Source organism: Crotalus tigris, unplaced genomic scaffold (assembly GCF_016545835.1).
Source record: "Crotalus tigris isolate CLP2741 ecotype Arizona unplaced genomic scaffold, ASM1654583v1 scf7180000017881.257975618366:2651188, whole genome shotgun sequence".
Taxonomy (NCBI): domain Eukaryota; kingdom Metazoa; phylum Chordata; class Lepidosauria; order Squamata; family Viperidae; genus Crotalus; species Crotalus tigris.
In genome coordinates, this window is record NW_024096698.1 from 2,065,509 (window position 1) to 2,085,293 (window position 19,785).

A 19,785-nucleotide genomic window follows, 5' to 3' on the forward strand; every position below is an offset into this window, starting at 1 on the left:
AAGAACACAACTGTAACTATAGTGTATTCTCTCTGTCTGTCTATGGAGATTCTCAGTCATCCAGGTCATTATTGTCCCAAAGGTGCTTTTCACAAGGCAACTGGACTTTCTTTTTTCTCTAAAGAGAAAAGTCTTCAAAGAGAAAAAAAAAAGAATGTCCAGTTGCCTCATGAAAAAGCACCTTTGGGAGATATCTCTCTGTATTTATCTCTCTGACCTCACTCTATCTAACTATCCATCCATTCATCCTTGTTCTCCATTTTAAAATAATAACTTCTATATTGTTGTACATATATTTCATGACCCAAATTTTATGTCTTAAGGCAGCTTAAGAGCGTTGGATCTGGTTAATGCTTGGATGGGACACCACCAAGAAATCTCATGTACACCACACTAGGCAGTTGAAAAAAATATCACAGTAGGTGGCAAAGACACACCAGTTGTGTACTGTCGCCACACACACACACACACACACACATCCTTGAGATCAGTTCCCTCGATGGAGTAGTTAATTTTACAAACAAGGCGGCGGCGGCGGCGGCTGCGGCGGCGGCTGCTGCTGCTGCTGCTTCTCCTCCTCCATTTTCCCTTTCAGCAATCGCCTGGCTGTTTCCCTCACTTTTATCCCACGCTGGCTCTTGTCCGGGGCCTGGCGCTGAAGCCGCACGTGCGAGCAAAGGCAACCCTGCAAAAGCCGACCTTTGCTGGCCAAAGCAACTTTCCTTTCCCAGCCTAGGAACCGAGCCAGCCCGTCAGCTTCTTGCAGCGAAAGCTTCGCGTTTGCTGGCTGCTGTAGGAACCGTGACTCATCAGCTCGCCTCAGTCAGACCGGCGGCCGGGCGTCTTAATGGGTCCTTTGCCAATTGCTTTGCCAAGCAATGGAAAGTTGTGGCTTTACGGGACAGCGGACCAGAGAGTGAAGGTAATGGACAGCCGAGAGATAAGGATTTGTTTGCTTTCCGGACAAGAAACGCGGCCCTGTACTGCGAGGGTTGAGTTTCTCAGTCTCAACTACTTTAAGATGTGTGTACTTCAACTCCCAGAATTCCCCAGCCAGCACTGTGAAAATTTAGGATTTGCAAGGATTTGAAGGGGGTGGCAGGGGGAGGAGGTAGGTGATCTTCCTGGAGGGCAACAAGCAGAAGAAGGCACCCGGAAATCAAAAGAGCAAGAATCCTGGCAGGTCAAGCAGGTTGCGTGCGATGGAAATGCAAAAACTCGAGAGAACAAGGGGAACTAGCAGAAGGATCAGCTTCGGCCTCTTTCCCACTTTGAGGCCAAACATAAAACTGAGCTCTATTTTTGCTGATTAAACATCCATTTAGAGGTCAAGCTAAAAAGCAGGGCTAGGAAAACCATTTGCACCACCAGGGATTTGGATCATCATTAAAACTATGCCAGAGTATAAAATCATCATTGGGGTTCTGTGAACAGGGCTGGAGGCCAGCAGAAAGGACATTAAATGGAACAATTACCATCTTACCTAGTAAGTCCCAACAGGGGTTTAATAAGGAACAACCAGGAAAATGTGAACATGTAGCTGTAAAGAAGTGAATCCAAAACTTGGCTAAACCACTTGGTCAATTTCTTACCCCTCAACTTTCAAGAGAGATTTACTATAAGGAAGAGGGGAGAATCAGTAGCAAACTTAGTGGAAATTGGGGGGAAATAGTTAGCTTGCTTAACATTCATAGTTTACATATTGTAGCTATTAACTACTCAGAGTAAGCAATAAAGGTTTCCCTTGTCAGATGTATTTATTTTTGTATTTGTGTTATAGGACATCTGCAAAAAGTTTGTCTCTGAGTCACAGAAGTCCATTCAAAACTTATGCTGTAATGTATTTTTAAAAATCCAACCACTAATATTTCCTAGCTATTTTTCGTGAAGAATTTAGAAAGTTTATAGCAACTATCCCCAAGGTATCTTTGTTAGACAACAGCTAACAAAGAGCTACTTAACAGATGGATTGAAATTTGATGTGCTAAGGGATTTCTGGCTATTTTATATGACCTCACAGATTACTGATACTTTGATTATGACAGAAATATACATGCCAGAAATGGAGAAACCGCTAAATAAAAGTGAATTTTGCAAGGGAGCAACTTGAGTTTCATTCAGTTCTGTAATTTGAAATAAATTCATGGTGTATGGATTCTTTTAACTCTAAACACATGTTTTTTTGCCCAAGGTTCCACTTGGTGGATCTTAGTATTTTTTGAAATCTTTAATTTTGTAAAGAATTAAAAGAGATTCTTCCCACAGGCTCAGTGTCTGATTACTTTATTTTCTTTCAATTCTGAGTTGAAAATTATGCTTCTGCACTTTCACAGTTTTTTCTAATCCCTTTTCAGGCTTAATTTGACTGGTCTTTCTATCCTCCCCCACATATACCCTCCCTGCCTGTGTAAAGTCTTCACTTCTTTAAGATAGCCACAGCAGTTATGGGGAGTGTGGGGAGGGCTGTTGGGAAATGTAGTATTAAGACTCTATAATCCCATTATAGTACAGGTAGTCCTCAACTTACAACAGTTTGTTTAGTGACTGTTGAGTTACAATAACTCTAAAAAAAAGTGACTTAGGATCATTTTTCACACTTAATGACCATTGCAGCATCCCTGTGGTCACATGATCAAAATTCAGCTGCTTGGGAACTGACTCCTCTTTGTGACCGTTGCAATGTTCCAGGGTCATGGATCACCTTTTAGGACAGTGTTTCTCAACCTTGACAATTTTAAGGCATGTGGACTTCAACTCCCAGAATTCCACAGCCAGCAATGCTGGCTGTGGAATTCTAGGAGTTGAAGTCCACATGCCTTAAAATTGTCAAGGTTGAGAAACACTGTTTTAGGATCTTCTGATAAGCAAAGTCAGTGGGGAAGCCAATCAATCAGTCATTTTCATCTCTTCATGATCTGTGGACATCTTTTCACCTGCTTGAACTTCTTGTAAGCTCCTGCTCATATCATCAGTGATAGCATCAAGTCACTTTCTCTTCTCTCAGCCAGTCTTTTTTAATTGCCTTTACTTTTTCCAGCACATCAGTGTTTCCTTGTGACTCTTGCCTATGCATTATGTATCCAAAATAGTGCTAGCTTATTTATTAACACTTCTTTAACAAGCAACCTGGTTTGACTTCCTCTAGCACTGAATGAGTTGTTCTTCTTTTACAGTCCAAGATAACCTCATAGTTTTGCTTTTTTTAATCACAATTTAAAGCAGGGGTCCCCAACCCCTGGTCCTTTCCTTCATTCAGTCTTTCAAATGATCCAGCTTCCAGTCACATATTACAACTAGGGAAATCCATAGTCTTGACATTAAATATCTTTGTAATTATTAGAAGGTCTCTGCATCTAAATATTTTACCTACATCTTCCATTGTCTGCCTCCACAGGAGCAGACATCACTGTATTTCATAGTTACAGTCACAGTCTCTGAGTTTTTAAGCACTGGAAGACAATGTCTATTACTCTTTCAACTTCTTTTCTCCTGTTTGCATTGAGCTGCAGTCCAAAGAATTCTCAACAATTTTCCATAGCACATATGCAGGCATTGAAAAGGGAGTATAGATAGTATTGCTATCCAGTAATTGGATTGTGGTTTTTTTTTTTCCCTGTGACAAAAATAGTGCTTTCAATTAAGGGGAAAGAGAGGTTTTACTAGCCTTCTTCAAAAATAATGCTGCAAACTTGCTGGTGACTTTCCTTGAATCTTCCACTGAAGGAAATGTTTTTTATAGTATTTGCAAAATGGAACTTAAGCTTTAAGCCTCTGAAGTTATCTATGCCTGAATTATGTATGGGTCTTTGTGTGTGTGTGTGCGCACGCGCGCGCACATTGGCTAGTTAGTTGAATGGAGCCTATACTTCTGTATAGTATGTATAGGATCACATTCTTGGTAAAGTAAGATTTTTATTTTTGTTGAGTAAAGCAAATTGATGGGTGTGAGTAGCTTAAAGGGAACTAGTGTGTAAGTTATACATGGTATTGCATTAGGAAGGGTTGGTCTCATATGCCAGGTTGCTCAAACTGGTAGGGCTTGCTGGATATTGTATGCGCAAAGCTGCATAAAGGTTTGGGATGTGTGGGTGTGGGTATTCATTTAGGAATCAAAACTTTTGTTGATTCTGTCTTCTCAAAATCTATAAAAATAAGGCTACTTGCTAATTGTACTATCTCAATTCCCTTGGCCACAAATGGGATCTGGACCTCGCAGATTTCAAAAGAGAATGTTATTCTGGATTTATCCAGCAAGAACAAACATATACACAAAACCCAGACATTTTCTTGAAAACAAATAGGGAAAATGTTTTATAACGGGTACACTGGAAGCTAAATATTGTAGAGCAGGCAAATTTATCTTCAGATTCCAGGAAATCTGGCAAACAACCTTGTGGATCTTTTAGCAAGGCAGTTTTAAAAGCCATTTGTGATGTGGCACAGAAACCTAATAAAGAGCCAAGCTTTTCATTATGTATTATTTTCATTTACATGCATATTCCCCCTGTGATGCCTTCCCTTCTTCAAGTTTTGCAATCAGAACAACCTGTGAGAACAATGTAGAGAGTCTGCCCCCAAATCAGCCAGAAAACTTCCACAGCTAAGGATGATCTTAAATCTGTTATCTTTGCTTTGGTACCCCAGAACCTGAAGTTGAAACTCAAGTACTTTGGCCACCTAATGAGAAGGAAGGATTCACTGGAGAAGAGCCTAATGTTGGGAAAGATTGAGAGCAATAGAAGAAGGGGACGACAGAGAATGAGATGGCTGGATGGAGTCACTGAAGCAGTAGGTGTGAATTTAAATGGACTCCAGAAGATGGTAGAGGACAGGAAGACCTGGAGGAACATTGTCCATGGGGTCGCGACGGGTCGGACACGACTTCGCAATTAACAACCCCAGAACCATTATAGTGAACCAGCACATTTATCAGGACAATATAACTATTTAAAAGTCTTCTCCACTTACTTTTTAGATCTTTTAGAATTACTTTGCTTACTCAGAAGTAATTACAGCAGTGCTGTAGGCAGAAACCTATGGAACAAAATTGTATAACTGAATATAATAACAGCATTTTCTCTGCTTCTCCCTCCCACACCCCACGTTTTGGTCTTCATGCAAATACTTACAAACTGTAGCTTCTTTTCTACTTTGACTGCCTTGATAGGAATATCTAAGCATTCTTCTCTAAGAAAGTTCCCAAAAACATATACTCTGCACAACAATCGTGCCTTCCATGCACAGGAAGTTAGCTTTAATCATTTGGAAATACTATAACACATTTTCAGGAAATAGGAATGTACATACAGCAGGAAATCTATCTGTTTTTTCTTCCATTGTTTAAATCAGGGGTCTTCAAACTTGGCCCTTTTATGACTTGTGGACTTCAACTCCCAGAATTCCTTGCCTGGCTGAGGAATTCTGGGAGTTGAAGTCCACAAGTCATAAAAGGGCCAAGTTTGAAGATCCCTGGTTTAAATAGTCCAGATGGGCACAAAGAAAAAACTCTGATATTTTAAACTAAAGTGCTCAAACTTTAATATGGTGTCTTTTTTTAAAAAAACAACAACTGTATTTCTTCATCTCCTAACCCAAACATTACAATATATTACTATGTCCAACAATTTGCTTGTCCTAAAGGTAATACTTGGTGGCTGTTGAAATTTTTTTCAGCTACAATTTCCAATATCCCATTGTCCTAATTATAAACATTTTGCTTGATCTTCAGAAGCTGCTCTTTTCTATAATCAGGCAGTCACAATTCAAAGGAATTAACTTCCAGTTCAATCATTTCCAGTTAATTATTTACCTATGAATTGCTTTCATATTCCCAGAGCTTCCTAGCAGTCATAAAAGTTGATTCAATAAAACCTTAATAATTTTTTAAAAAATGAGAAGAGGCATGGATGAAAAGTGGAAGTTTAAAAGTACAGACAGAAAGATCAAATTCTAAAATGATATCAGTGAAAAAATATTATCTTTATGAATAATGTCTTTATAGTATACCTTATGCTTGAACCAAAACATTCTCATATTATTGGATAACATTACATTTATCTTTTTAGAGATCAAATTTATTAACATTTGTAATGTCTTTGTTAGAAGTCAAAACAGAGTAAATAATAAATAAACAGTAGTCAGAGCAAAAGATTTATGGATAAGATTTAGGGCTAAGGGAACTTCCTTATATCCATGGGATTATCCTTTTTATAAAAAAATTGCAGGTCAAGTGAAGAAAATCAGTACATTTCCCTGGCTTGGTTCCTGGGCCACCTACCAGCAGAAAAATACTTACCTGTCACTTTTCCTAAGTGGAGTGGTGTGAATTTAAATGGACTTCGAGGAAGCCAGATTTAGACACCTGTCACCTTATCTGACTAAAGATGTGGGAATGTAGCAGCAATGTCCTTCTTCCAATGTCCCTCATGATTTATGATCCATACCTGCTGCTTATCAGTTGGACTCTTTCTGAACAAAACACCCTTTCCAAAAAGTGTTGGCTCTAAACTGACAGCTAAAGAGCCAGTTAAGACACCAGGTTAGAAAGCAGGAGACCATGAGTTCAAGTCCTACCTTAGCCATGAAAGGCAGCTGGATGACTTTAGGCCAGTCACTCTCTCTCAGTCTGACTCACCTCACAGGAAAAAAAGGAGGAGGAAGAAGTGTTGGATATGTTTGCCACCCGGAGTTATTTGTAAAAATATTAAAGCCAGAATACAAATAAATAAATAAACAAAAGCCAGAGATAATGTGTCAACCCTCAAGCTAAACCAGATTAGGAAACATATACCACAACAATTCCACTGCTGGCTGTGGAATTCTGGGAGTTGAAGTCCACATGCCTTAAAATTGTCAAGGTTGAGAAACAGTGAATTATTGGATCTCCTCTTTATTTTTATATAGGGTATAATAACAGGACCTTTCTATCTCCTCTTATATTGAAGAGAATCAAAATGGAAATATCTTGATTATTTTCCTCATACTCCTTCTGTTCATTCAGACCAGGGGTGTCAAACTGCCAGCCCGTGGGCCGGTTTCATCATACCGGAGCCGTGCCCACCCCATTGCCGGCAATGGAGAAAAAGCTCAGATACGTCGCACGACATCACTTGACGTCGCGAGTTTGACATGCCTGATCCAGACAAAGCTGATGTTTACATAATGATTGTTGAATTCTTCCTTCAAGATCATCTCCATACTCTTCTACAAGGAGGTAGGGGTAAAACAGGTGGGAGCAATCTATAATGAGCAAAATCCGGGTTGGACTTATGCTTCAAAGGAACAGAAGGTGTCACTGAGAGAGATCAAGGAATTCCTTGTGTGTAGTGATACCTGGAAGCAACTGAGAAATGATCATGCAGAATACTGAGGATAGAACAGCACACTTGTCATCAGTCTGTATGCAATAACAATTAAGGCAATAGCACCAAATCCAGAATGGAATGTGCAAAATAGCTTCCAGTTCACATCCCAGATTTACATAAATAATCACAGAGCCTTGAATAAATTACTGTGGAAAGTACATGGTTACTTATTGTCAACCGCTGAAGATAAACCAGGCTAGAAAACAAAAGTCATGAGGGTTGTATAATGTTATGGTGATAAAAACTCATTTGTCTGAATATGTTTCCCCCCTCCCTCCCTCCCTCCCTCCCTTTATCTTCATGAAGATATAGTTCTGCCTCAAACTCAAGTTTCTTTTATATGAGCATTATCTTAGTAGTGGCTCCTCTTCCTGTTCTGCATCAACAGAGGGATAGCATCAAGAACACAGGAAATGGTAGTGATGCTCTATACCAGGGGTCTTCAAACTCGGCCCTTTTATGACTTGTGGAGTTCAACCCCCAGAATTCCTCAGCCAGCGTGCCTGTCTGAGGAATTCTGGGAGTTGAAGTACACAAGTCATAAAAGGGCCAAGTTTGAAGACCCCTGCTCTATACTAGTGAGGCCACATTTGGAGTACTGCATCCAGTTCTGGTGGCCATGATTAAAAAAAAACGCTGAGGCTCTAGAAAGTATGCAAAGCAGAGCAACAAAGATGATAAAGGGTCAGGAAGCTAAACTGTAGGATGAACAGCTAAGAGAACCTGGTATGACTAGCCTAATGAAGAGAAGAATTAGGAGTGACACGATAACTGTCTTCCAATACTTAAAAGGCAGTTACAGAGATGGGAGGACTGATTTACTCTCCAAAGCACCTGAGGGCAGGATAAGAAGCAATGGATGGAAGCTCATTAAAAAGAGACTCAACCTGGAACTAAGGACAAAATTCCTGACAGTCAGAACAATTAGTCAGTGAAATAGCTTGTCTCCCAGAGTTGTGGGTGGTTCGTCTCTGGAAATGTTCAAGAAAAGACTGAACATCCATTTACTTGGGATGGTATAAGGACTCCTGCCTTGGGTAAGAGGTTGTGCTAGAAGACCTGCAATGTCTCTTCCAGCCCTACGAATCTATGATTCAAGGTTATTCTTCTGCCTATTACACTTAAGTATTCCTTCCAGAGGTTGAGAGCATTGCCTTTCTAGAGTGACAGTTGTAGTGCTTTTGTATAACCTATCAGAAAAAATAAAACAAAAAAAAGGAAAAAGTATAGCCATATGAAACTCCTTGTTGGCCAAAGCAATGAAAAATCTAGAATACATAGCAAGACACTGCTGGCTGATCTCACTTTCTTGTTTTAAATTGGTGTGTACAGCATATGAATAGTGCTCTTTTAGAATGATGTCTCACCCAAATTAAAACACAAGATAAAAAAAGCAAACAAATCATCCTTGATTATGTTAGGAGAAGAGGACAAACATTATTGTCCAACTGGAACAGCTAGGGACAATCTTAAGTTACCTCAGGTATGGGTTGTTCTGAGGACACAATTGAACAAAAGGTTGCCAGAGCACATTTGTGCTGTGGCTGGGAGCAAGTGAGGGAGAACTCTTTTTTTAAAATAATATTTTATTAGTTTTCTAATTTTACAATTAAGTATTTAAGAAGCAACGTGGTGACTGGGTTAATCAATAGTTCAATAACATACATAAATCTTTAGTACAAATCTCAAGTTACAACATCAGATAGTTCCTCTCTTTTCCCTTAATATCTACTATCTCATATTAGGCTAATATGAGGGAGAACTCTTTACGAGACTTTTCAGTCTGTGAGTCACAAAAAAAAGCTAGGAAATGAATTCACCTTGGCATTTGGAAAAAAAATCTACATTGCGTGAATTAACAGAGCAGATTCAGGATATTTTTGATAGCCAGGTTGCATTTCCTTTTTTTCTGAAAACCAAGCTACTAGTTTTTAACTACAGCACCATGTTGCCGTATAATAGCACATACCTGACTGCATTAGAGAAAAGGCCTTCAGGAAGATGTGGTGACTAAGCAAAGAGAACACAGGAAGAGCTGGCACCTAGAAGCATGCACTGTGTTCTTTTTCTGCAGATAAACCTTGTCTCTAGATATTTTTCACCTCTGTCTGGCTTCGTCCCCTTGTTTACTTTCATTTATGTATGCATGTGGTTATTATTGAGTGGGAAAGGAAAGTTTACCCATTTCTTTTAAAGCAACCCATAGGCTGTGTTTTCCAAGTAGCATATCTAGGTATCTTAATAACATGTTCTTTATTACTGCAGAAGAAGAGAAAACAGTAAAATTGGTGGCGTTGGGTAGCATATGCTTAAAATTAAGAAAGAGGGAGAAAACAAAATGAACAGGTGCAGCCTCAGTGTCTCCAAAGTATATACACCCATATATTTATATCGAAGTTTCCCCTCCCATCTTTAATAAATTGTTTTACAGCTAAATTTATTTCACCAGTACCATTGAAGCCATCTAATTTCTCTTCCACAAAATTCTGAATACCAGAAGACTGGGTTACTGAACTGGCTACAGTGCAAAATTATCCTGCACCTCTTTGATTCTGCCAACATAACTTATAATGAATTATATAATGAGATTTGGGGCCTGGTTTAATATAACCTCTCACCACAATTTCACTTTCCATATTACAGAACTTTTTCATATGAGAGCTATCATAATGAACCAGGAAGTTGCTCCACCTGACAATAGTGTTTGACAATGGGCTAAAGGCACCAAAAGATGAGGACAGAATCACTTCTTAAAAAACAAATGGACAGACGTGTGGTTTTTATTTTACCACATATCTCTCTGGCTTCAAGAGGATTAGCTTTTTCAAAATTGAACTGGAAATCTAATGATTATGGTTCATTAAGTAAAAAGGCAGTATGATATAGTGTTTAGAATATAGGATTAGGACTAGGACTTGAACATTGGCCACTATCTAACAAAATGAAATTCAACGGTGAAAAAAGTAAGGTTCTACATTTAGGCAAGAAAAACCAATGCACAGGTATAGTATAGGTCAGGGGTGTTAAACTCGCAATATCACATGATGTGTCGTGACCTATCATGACTTTTTTACCATTGCCAGCAATGGGGTGGGCGCAGTTTCGCTATGATGCATCCGGCCCGCGGGCAGGCAGTGTGACACCCCTGGTATAGGTGGTAGCTGGTTCAATAGTAGTAATTGTGAGAGGGATCTTGGAGTCCTAGTAGACAATCACTTAAATATGAGCCAGCAGTGTGCTGCAGCTGTCAAAAAAGTCAATGCAGTTCTAGGCTGCATTAACAAAGGGACAGAATCAAGATCAAATGAAGTGTTAATACCACTTTATAATGCCTTGGTAAGACCACACTTCAAATACTTCATCCAGTTGTGGTTGCCATGATATAAAAAAGATGTTGAGATTCTAGAAAAAGTGCAGAGAAGAGCAACAAAGATGTTTAGGGGACTGGGGCTAAAACATGTAAAGAACAACTGCTTGAATTGGGTATGTCTAGCTTAATGAAGAGAAGGACGAGGGATGACAGGATATCTCAGGGGCTGCCACAAAGAAGAGGAAGTCAAGCTATTTTCCAAAGCACCTGAAGGCAGGACAAGAAGCAATGGATGGAAACTATTAAAGAAGAGAAGCAACCTAGAACTAAGGAGAAATTTCCTGATAGTAAGAACAATTAATCAGTGGAATGACTTGCTTCCAGAGGTTGTGAATGCTCCAACACTGGAAGTTTTTAAGAAGAGATTGGACAACGATTTGTCTGAAATGATATGGTTTCCTGCCTGAGCAGGGGGCTGGACTAGAAGACCTCGAAGGACATCCAACTGTTAGATGCATATTTTGACTAATATATCACAAGATATTTCCACACCCCATGTATTTCTTTTTTCTTTTGCTTTTAAGTTCCAGTGCAAAGAAAATAGTTTTTTCAATTTATCTGGTTGTGTCAACGTTTGGGACATAAGTAAAAAAAAAAAATCACTAGAGAACCTTGATTTCTATAACTGATGGCAGGTGGGGGACTCTCTCCATCTGCTGATCTATAAAACTCTCACCTTGTCAGTTTGCTGTGAGATGAGCAACTCACTGTTTATAAGCAGAACTATAATCCTTTATAAATATTTCAAAGATCAAAAGAAAAAAGGTTATTATAACTGGATTGGCTTTCACTTTTGAAATGAAGTCTCTGGTTTAAATAAAAGTAAGTCCTTCCTTTTGAAGGATCTTGGTTGCAGTATAGTTTTAAAAAACTTGGCAAACCAATTGACATGCACTTGGCAGCGCAACAGTCATTTAAAAATAGATGTGACAATAGATATGGTACAATGAGATTCCTTTAATATGGTACATAGGCCTGTTGTTAGAGTTCATTCATTTGCTGAATGCACAAACTGGATTGGCTCAGGATGTTACCTCTCAATATCTACACTATGTGAACCTCGGGGGGGGGGGAGGGAGATGGTTCTAATGGTTAAGGCACCATGCTAGAAAATGGGATACCATAAGTTTTTATCATGCCTTAGCCATGAAAGCCAGCTGGGTGATCATAGGTTAGTTACTCTCAGCCTAAGTCACCTCACGGGATTGTTGTGGGGAAAATAGGAAGAGGAAAGTGAGTTGGATAAATTCACCGCTTTGAGTTATTGCAAAAATAATAAAAGGTGGGATACAAATAAATAAAATAAATAAGTTCTGTAGCTCAGGGTTGAAGTTCTTGATGCTCCCTGAGCTTACTATTTGCTTGATCTTACATAGTTAGGTAATGAAATTCCTACCCTGAAAAAGATTTTTAAAAAGTTAAGGATGATCAGGACCCATCCATTCAATGATGTCAACAGAACTTGTGTAACGATGATGCTCTATATGTGTGAGTCCTGATTGGCTTGAAGTTGTCCTCCATTTTTGGATAAGAGTATTCTGTTGGAAGACTATCAGTAACGGGCAAAACTAAAGCAACCAGTGAGTGGTGCTAAAACCATTCTTTCATTCATACCCCTTTTCTCTCCTTTGGACACCCTCTTTTCTCCTGCTCTTCTCTCTCTCTCTCTCTTCTTCTGTGAACCAACCCAGCGAGCAGACCTGATTGACTTGCTAAAGACATTTGAAATTTAGAGCTAGATGTATATGCCTCATATTCACTGACAGAACTTGGTGAATTTGAGGGAGTTGAATTGCTAGCTGCCCCACTCACCCACCTATCCACTCAGGCTTGGAGTGAACGGTCTGAATCTGCAAATCCAATTGTTAAAGGAGGACAGCTCTTACGCAAAAGAGGCTTTCTAGAAGTAGGCAATTCAGAAATCATGTTAGGCAGTCTAACTCATTTGGGTTCATTTTTTTTTTATTCCCTCGAGTTAAAGATTTCTGCTACCTCCACAATAATCTGAAAAAAATAATAAAAGTAACTGGTATCCTCAATATGCTGATAAGCCCTCAATTCAGGTCTTTGAACTTGTTCTCCCAAAGATATTCTGCAGATGGGTGTTAAAAAGCACGTGACTTCAAGGAGTTTCCTTAAAGTCCCTTTGACTGAAGAGTTTGCAGTGTGTTCCTGTTTTCAGTACTCCTTGGTGCTCTTTGAGCTTGGTTGGGTTTTTTGCAGAAGTTTCATTACCCAAACTGCAGATAATGTTACCTACCTTGGATAATGAAATGTCTGCAAGAAAGCAATCAAGCTCAGAGAGCATGAAGGACCCCTCATATCAACCCTGAGCTACAAATATTCTCCTTTATCAGTTCCTGTTTTACTTGCATGGTTTGCTGTTTTCTGATCCTCGCATTTTGTAGACTGCAGAGATGTATTTATTTTACTATTGCACAAACACATCTACCTTTTGAGCAATGGCTTTCCCATTCTCTTTATCTCCATGATTATTCATTGTTTAATAATGCTTATTAGTGTAGAAAACTGTTTCCTCATTTTTTGTTTCCTCTAAATCTCTGAAAGGAAGTACAGTACAGTACTGTGTTTCTTTAACAATGGGAGTTTGATGATGATGATGATGATGATGATTTTAGGGAGAGCACTTGATCCAAGGGATACGTCCATTCTGCAGAACTAGAGCATTGGTTTTTCTGCATTTTTTTCTTGCAATGTTTATAAAATTGAGATGCAGAACCCTTAACATAAAGCCACAGAGCACAAGTAATTGTACATGAATTAATATAGGAAATGTAACGATTTCAGTGGCAAATGTCAAGCTTTCTTCATGTAGTGTTTTTTCTACTTTTTAATTTATGAATTATGTGTCTTGAGGAAGCTCTCAGCAACTAAGTTCCTTTCTGTTGCATGTGCACCCAGCTGTTAAGAGAAGTTTCAGTTAAACTTTCAAGGTGATTCATTGGGTTTTGAAGTATAATAAGTCACGCAATTCCCTGGATTATTATTTTTGCCAGTGTAAATACAAACATTTTCTTTATCTTCAGCAATAATACTTCTCATCAAATTGTGGTGATAAAAAGGCAGAAATCATCCCAACAAGTTTGAAATTTGCAGAAGTCTGTATTGACTTGTTTCCTGGTTCTGCTTCTTAGAACACCAGAAACTCCCAGGACAGATCTGTTAAGAGAAATTTCCTTGAAATGCAAAAGTATGAGGACATAGGAAGCTGCCTCCCATTTCAGAAAATTTTGGTCCATTGATTTATATGCTAGTTACACATAGCAGCTGCTTCAGGTTTTAAAACTGTTTTAGGTCTTTTTCAGCTCTTCCTGAAGATGCCATCCTCAATCTGGGATTTTTCTTGCATGGAAACCTGCTGAACTACAGCAAATTGTATTGTTCTGTATTTATTTGTTTTTAATTCCACTTTTCCTCCAAACAGAGCCTGGAACAGTGTAGATAAAACAATAAGCTGCAAGTTTCTTCCATAAAAAAAAAGTTTGGTTAAAGTAGTCAACCACAAAATAATGAAGGTAATCAAAACATACAAGACAGTACAGCAATGGAAGTGTAAATAATTTCGTATAAAAGGTAGAGCTGGATAGAATGAGGATAGATGACTCATTCTTTACAAATGAGGAAATCAAGTTGACCTTTGAAGCAAGACAGTGTGAGGTTAACCATTTTTTGCCAGGAGAATGCCCCAGTATGGGGCACTACCATGGAGAAGACCTTGCTCCTGTAAAATGGAATCGCTGGTGGGACCAGGAGTGGTGCCCTCTCCAGCTGATTTTAACAGAGGGTGTGACAAACTGACAGGAAGGATAACTGGCAGATCTCTTCTTCCAAAGTTTTCCAGTAATTTATAAGTTGTAGTGCCATCAATCAAGCTCAACCTTTGCCTTTCTAGCCTTCTTCGCTGTTCTACCAAGACTTTGTGCTTCAGCCCTGTTCTAGATAATCTGCTATTTGTAAAATAGGTTAGATATTTGAAAGCAGAAAAGAAAACAAATGAAACATAAAAGGGATGGTGGTCAAACTTAGGAGTTTGGTCCGAAGATGATCTGACTACTATAATGGAAGAAGCAGTTATCAAAATGGATGGTTTTGTTCATTCAGAGCAGGAGTTTTCAGTCTTGGCCCTTTTATGACTTGTGGACTTCAACTCCCAGAATTCCTCAGCCAGGCATGCTGGCTGAGGAATTCTGGGAGTTGAAGTCCACAAGTCATAAAAGGGCCAAGTTTGAAGACTCCTGATCCTGAGGGATGAAAGGAGGTGAATGATATCACCTACTTTATGATACAATCAAGAACTGATGCAATACTTAATCTGCATCATTTCCACAATGATGTCATGGTACGCATGATGTCTTTTTCCCTTGGGTTTGTGTCTGTGTGTGTAGGGGGAAAGTCTTCATTAAAAAAAATATTTTTATCTCTATTTTATTCTGTGTATTCTGCCATAAACCTTTCAAGCACATGGTATTGCAGCAGGAACTGAATGAATCAGTAAACTTTTAACCCTAATCATGTTCTTATTTTAAGAGTTAATAATGTTTAGAATTGGTATTATCACCATGTAGATCTACATGTGTTTATGCAAAACTGGAGCACATCTCGATTCTAGAAAGGAATTTTTAAGAACGGTGGGGGTGGGGGTGCAATACAGTCTATTGCATAATCTTTATTTTCTATAAAAGCGTAAAATCCAGGTATACAGGGACAAACCAGAGGTAATGTTCTATAAGATTCAGAATGTATTATGTTTCTGGAATATTTTATGTACTATGTTTCTCAGAATGTTTCTGAGACTGGTTCATGGGTTTCTCCATATATAGCCAAGAGTAGATTTTGCCCATACAGACCTGATTCTGAGTTTCTTTGAGCCAAACCCTTTGTATTTAGAAACTGTTTTTTTTCCTGCAACACTCAGGATGATGTGCATATGGAAACAAGGTTCCTGCTGTCCTTGGAAACACCTGAAACTTATTTACATCTATTGTGATCGGAAGTAATTAGCTCTGACTGTCATCTAATCTAATTACCACTCATGTAATTGCTCTATCCCCCTTCCCAATACAGACATTTCACATACAGGAAACAAGAAGTGACTCTTACCTCTGATGAAAAGTAAATTGCTTTTTAAATGCATTACATGTATTAAAAATTGGAATGCAGACAGAAAAAAAAACCCCAAGCCATCCACAGAGCCCATGTTTTCTTCTTTCTTTTCTCTTCATTTAGTTCATCTCCTTATTTAACTTGTACTTTAAGAGGACTACTAGGAAGCCTGTACGTTTATACACTGCTCTGCAGCCGTTTAGTTAATCATAATAAAATATATTTTCCAGTCACATGAGGGCTTATAGATCTGGAAAAACAAAACTGTGTGGAGGCAGAATTTGTACACCAAAAGCCCTTGGATGCTGTTTCATTACATTATAACCCTCTCCGGGTTATTCTTCACAACTCTTACTAAGCTATGTGGTGGATTGCTTGTTATTGGTTTAATGTGATATGGGAAGTAAGCCATTAACTGAGCTCCGTGTATAAACCAAACTACGATGGCTTGTTCAATAAACAATGTTAATTATGGACATATGAACCAAAATTGGAGGGAGTGCTTTTGAATAATGCTTCAAAAATCCACCAGTGTAAGGTAATAAAGTAAGACAATATTATCCTTCCATCAGATAATGTTATTTTACTATCAGTAGACAATAGTTTGGTATAGGACAGGGGTGTCAAACTGCCGGCCCACAGGCCGAACGTGTCACATGGAAGCGGCGCCCACCCATGCCGGCAATGGCAAAACCGACCTGATACGTTGCACGACATCACTAGACATCGCGAGTTTGACATGTCTGGTATCGGAGATAAAGTGTTAGACTAGAAACTGGGAGACTGTATGTTCTAGTCCACCCTTAAGCATGGAAGCTGGCTGAATGACTTCGGGACAGCCTTCCTCTCTGTCTCTCTCTCTTAGCCCAAACTCACCTCACAGGATTGTTGTTGGGGGGGGGGAGAGGGAAAGGACATTATGTATGCTGCCTTTTTTACAAAACCAAAAGCAGGATGTAAATTAAATATGGCAGCCGGATTGCTCTTTAAAAATACCTTTTGAAACTGCTTAAAAAATCCTAAATGGTCTAGAATCAACTGTCCAGGATGGTCACAGCCCACAAAAAAATCTTCTTGCAAATGGTTTGCTATACAAGATCATCCAAACCCCTATTGATACACTCACCAAAGAAATTCTGTGGATGGGAAAACAAATAATGAATTTTCTGTGATGGCACCCAGTTCATGTGAACCTTACCCTTGTGGCCTCTAGGTGAGCAATAAAACTTTATTATTCTTTTTGGTTGCTTTTTAACCCTTAAAGAGTTTTCATTATAAACGTAGTCCTCGACTTACAACCGCAATTGAGTTCCAAATTTATGTTGCTAAGTGAGAAAGTTAAGTGAATCTTGCCCCATGTTATGACATTTCTTGCCACAGTTATTAAGTGAATCTCTGCAGTTGTTAAATTAGTAACACGGTTGTTAAGTGAATCTGGCATCCCATTGACTTGGCTTGTCAGAAGTTACAAAAGGGGATCACGTGACCCCAGGATATTGCAACCGTCATAAATATGAGTCAGTTGCCAAGTGTCCAATTTTTTTTTAAATTTTTATTAAGTACAAAGAAAAAAAAGGATTAAAAACATTGAACATGGTAAATCATCTTTGACTGACATCCCAGTCCATATTGTACATTAATTACATATAATATACCTATATACAACTATACATTTCTAGTCTCTATCTCAGTTTATCTCTTCACTGTGACCTCCATTTTTTCCCTCCATCTATAAAATTTATTCCATATTCGATAAAATTCTGTTTCTTCCTGATTTTTTAATCTTTTAGTTATCCTATCTAGTTCTGCGCAATACATAATTTTCTTTATTAGTGCTTCCCTGCTCGGTACTTCCATTGCTTTCCACTTTTGAGCAAATAGTATCCTTGCTGCTGTGACCACATGGATAATTAAATATGTGTCCTCTTTATTTACATTTTTCTCTAGTATTCCTAATAGTAATGTCTCCGGTTTGTATTGAATGTTTTGCCTAGTCATTTCTATTGCCCAATCCCAGACCATACGCCAGTACAGCCAAATGTCCAAATTTTGATCATATGACCATGGGAATGCTTATCAGTCATAAGTGTGAAAAAGGGTCATAAGTCACTAAATGAATGATTGTAAGTCGAGGACTATCTGTACTCTTTTATTTTAAGGGTTCGATTAGGATTGGAATTAATTCACAATATTTTGTTGCATTGTGAAATATGCCACCAAGGCTCTTTTGAGAGCTGAAGAGCTGAAGATCAGGGCAGAAATATGTTACATAAATAATAGAAGCATATACATAAGAGATTGCCAAATCAGGCATAGTATTGTTCCTGCTTTCACTGTAGATCAGCTGTTTTATGGTGGCAATATCTGAATTTAGCTTCTGTTTTCCAAATAATCAGAACTGGCAAAACTACAACTATTTACTTAGGAAGAGCATATTAAGTGTCTCTATGTGCCAATATTTCTAGACTGAGATCTGCCAACTTTTTTTTTAAAAAAAGTTACAGAATGAAAATGAGCAAGGAAGAGAAATAAGATTACACAGCTTGAGCACAGTCCTAAAGTTCAGCTTTTGATTTGCACCAAGAATTAAGCTCCTAGCTCTGATCCTCACAAATGACCTTTTTATGGCACATTCGGGCAGTGGTAAATATTTGTGGGAAACGTGCTAGACTCCGACTACAAAAATACCGGAAGACTGTAACAGGAAGTATTTTTAGATGCTCATTGTTATATAGTTACTCGATAAAATTTAGCTGCATATGTTAAAGGTGGCTTTTGCCAAAGCTTGACACTGATTGTCCAAAATCTGAAAATATTCAGGACTTTTCTCTCTTTGTTTGGCTACACATTTGGACATATATAATGATTTCTGTGGCCCTATTTCTCTTGTATATTTTAGTGTGGCCTGCTCCAGATATAAGTCCCTATCTAAGCTTTCTCTGCCTTTTTGCTTCCTAGATGCCTTCCAACACCCCACTATGGAGTTCAGGGACTTTACAAATTGGACAAATAAATTTTTAAATCGGGCAACTGATATATTGCAGGTAGTCTTCAACTTATAACCATTTGTTCAGTTATAGCAGCACTGAAAAAAGGGACTTATGATCTTTTTTCATGCTTACAACCACCGGTCATGTGATTAAAATTCCGATGCTTGGCAACTGACTCAAATTTATGACGTTAACATCCTGGGTCATGTGATCCCCTTTTGCGATCTTCTAACAAGCACAGTCAATGGGGATGATTTGCCAGATTCATTTAACAACCGTGTTACTAAATTAACAACTGCAGTGATTCAGTTAACAACTGAGGCAAGAAAGGCCGTAAAAGGGCGCAAACGTAACACTTAACAACTATCCCACTTAGGAACAAAAATGTTGGGCTCGATTGTGGTCATAAGTTGAGGACTACCTGAACATTGTTTCCTTATTTTCTTCTGTGGGGCTCAAGATGTTGCGCGTGGGATTATCCCTCTTCTTTTTTCTAAAACCCTATGAAATAGGTTGAGCTAAGCAAAAGTAATTGGCTCAAGTCAGAGAAAGGGGATTTGAGTCAGGATTTCCCACTCTTGCACTCAAACTGATGAGCCGAGGTGGTGCAGCAGTTAGAGTGCAGTACTGCAGGCCACTTTAGCTGACTGTGTTCAGCAGGTCAGCGATTCAAATCTCACCGGCTCAAGGTTGACTCAGCCTTCCATCCTTCCGGGGTAGATAAAATGAGGACCCAGATTGTTGGGGGCAATGTAAATATATATATACATTGCTTACTGGTGTACACCGCTTAGAGAGTGCTTGCACTTAAAGCAGTATATAAGTCTCATAAATAAATAAATAAACTGTTATCCCATAGTAAGTACTACTACCTCATAGGAGTTCAGGTTCCTTCAGGCATCATTCCAGCAGGAGAAATAAACAGTAATAGATTCCA

At 38.7% G+C, this 19,785-nt stretch overlaps 1 protein-coding gene across 1 annotated transcript in view; it reads left to right on the forward strand.

Annotated features, from left to right (window-relative positions):
- The first annotated feature begins 527 nt into the window (after positions 1-527).
- Positions 528-19,785, forward strand: part of ZNF217 (zinc finger protein 217) — a 73,648-nt gene continuing 54,390 nt past the window's right edge. Inside the window, exons 1-2 of the mRNA XM_039343948.1 lie at positions 528-922; positions 7,001-7,213. The gene's annotated coding sequence lies outside the window, so the exon portion shown is untranslated. The remainder of the gene's footprint in view (positions 923-7,000; positions 7,214-19,785) is intronic.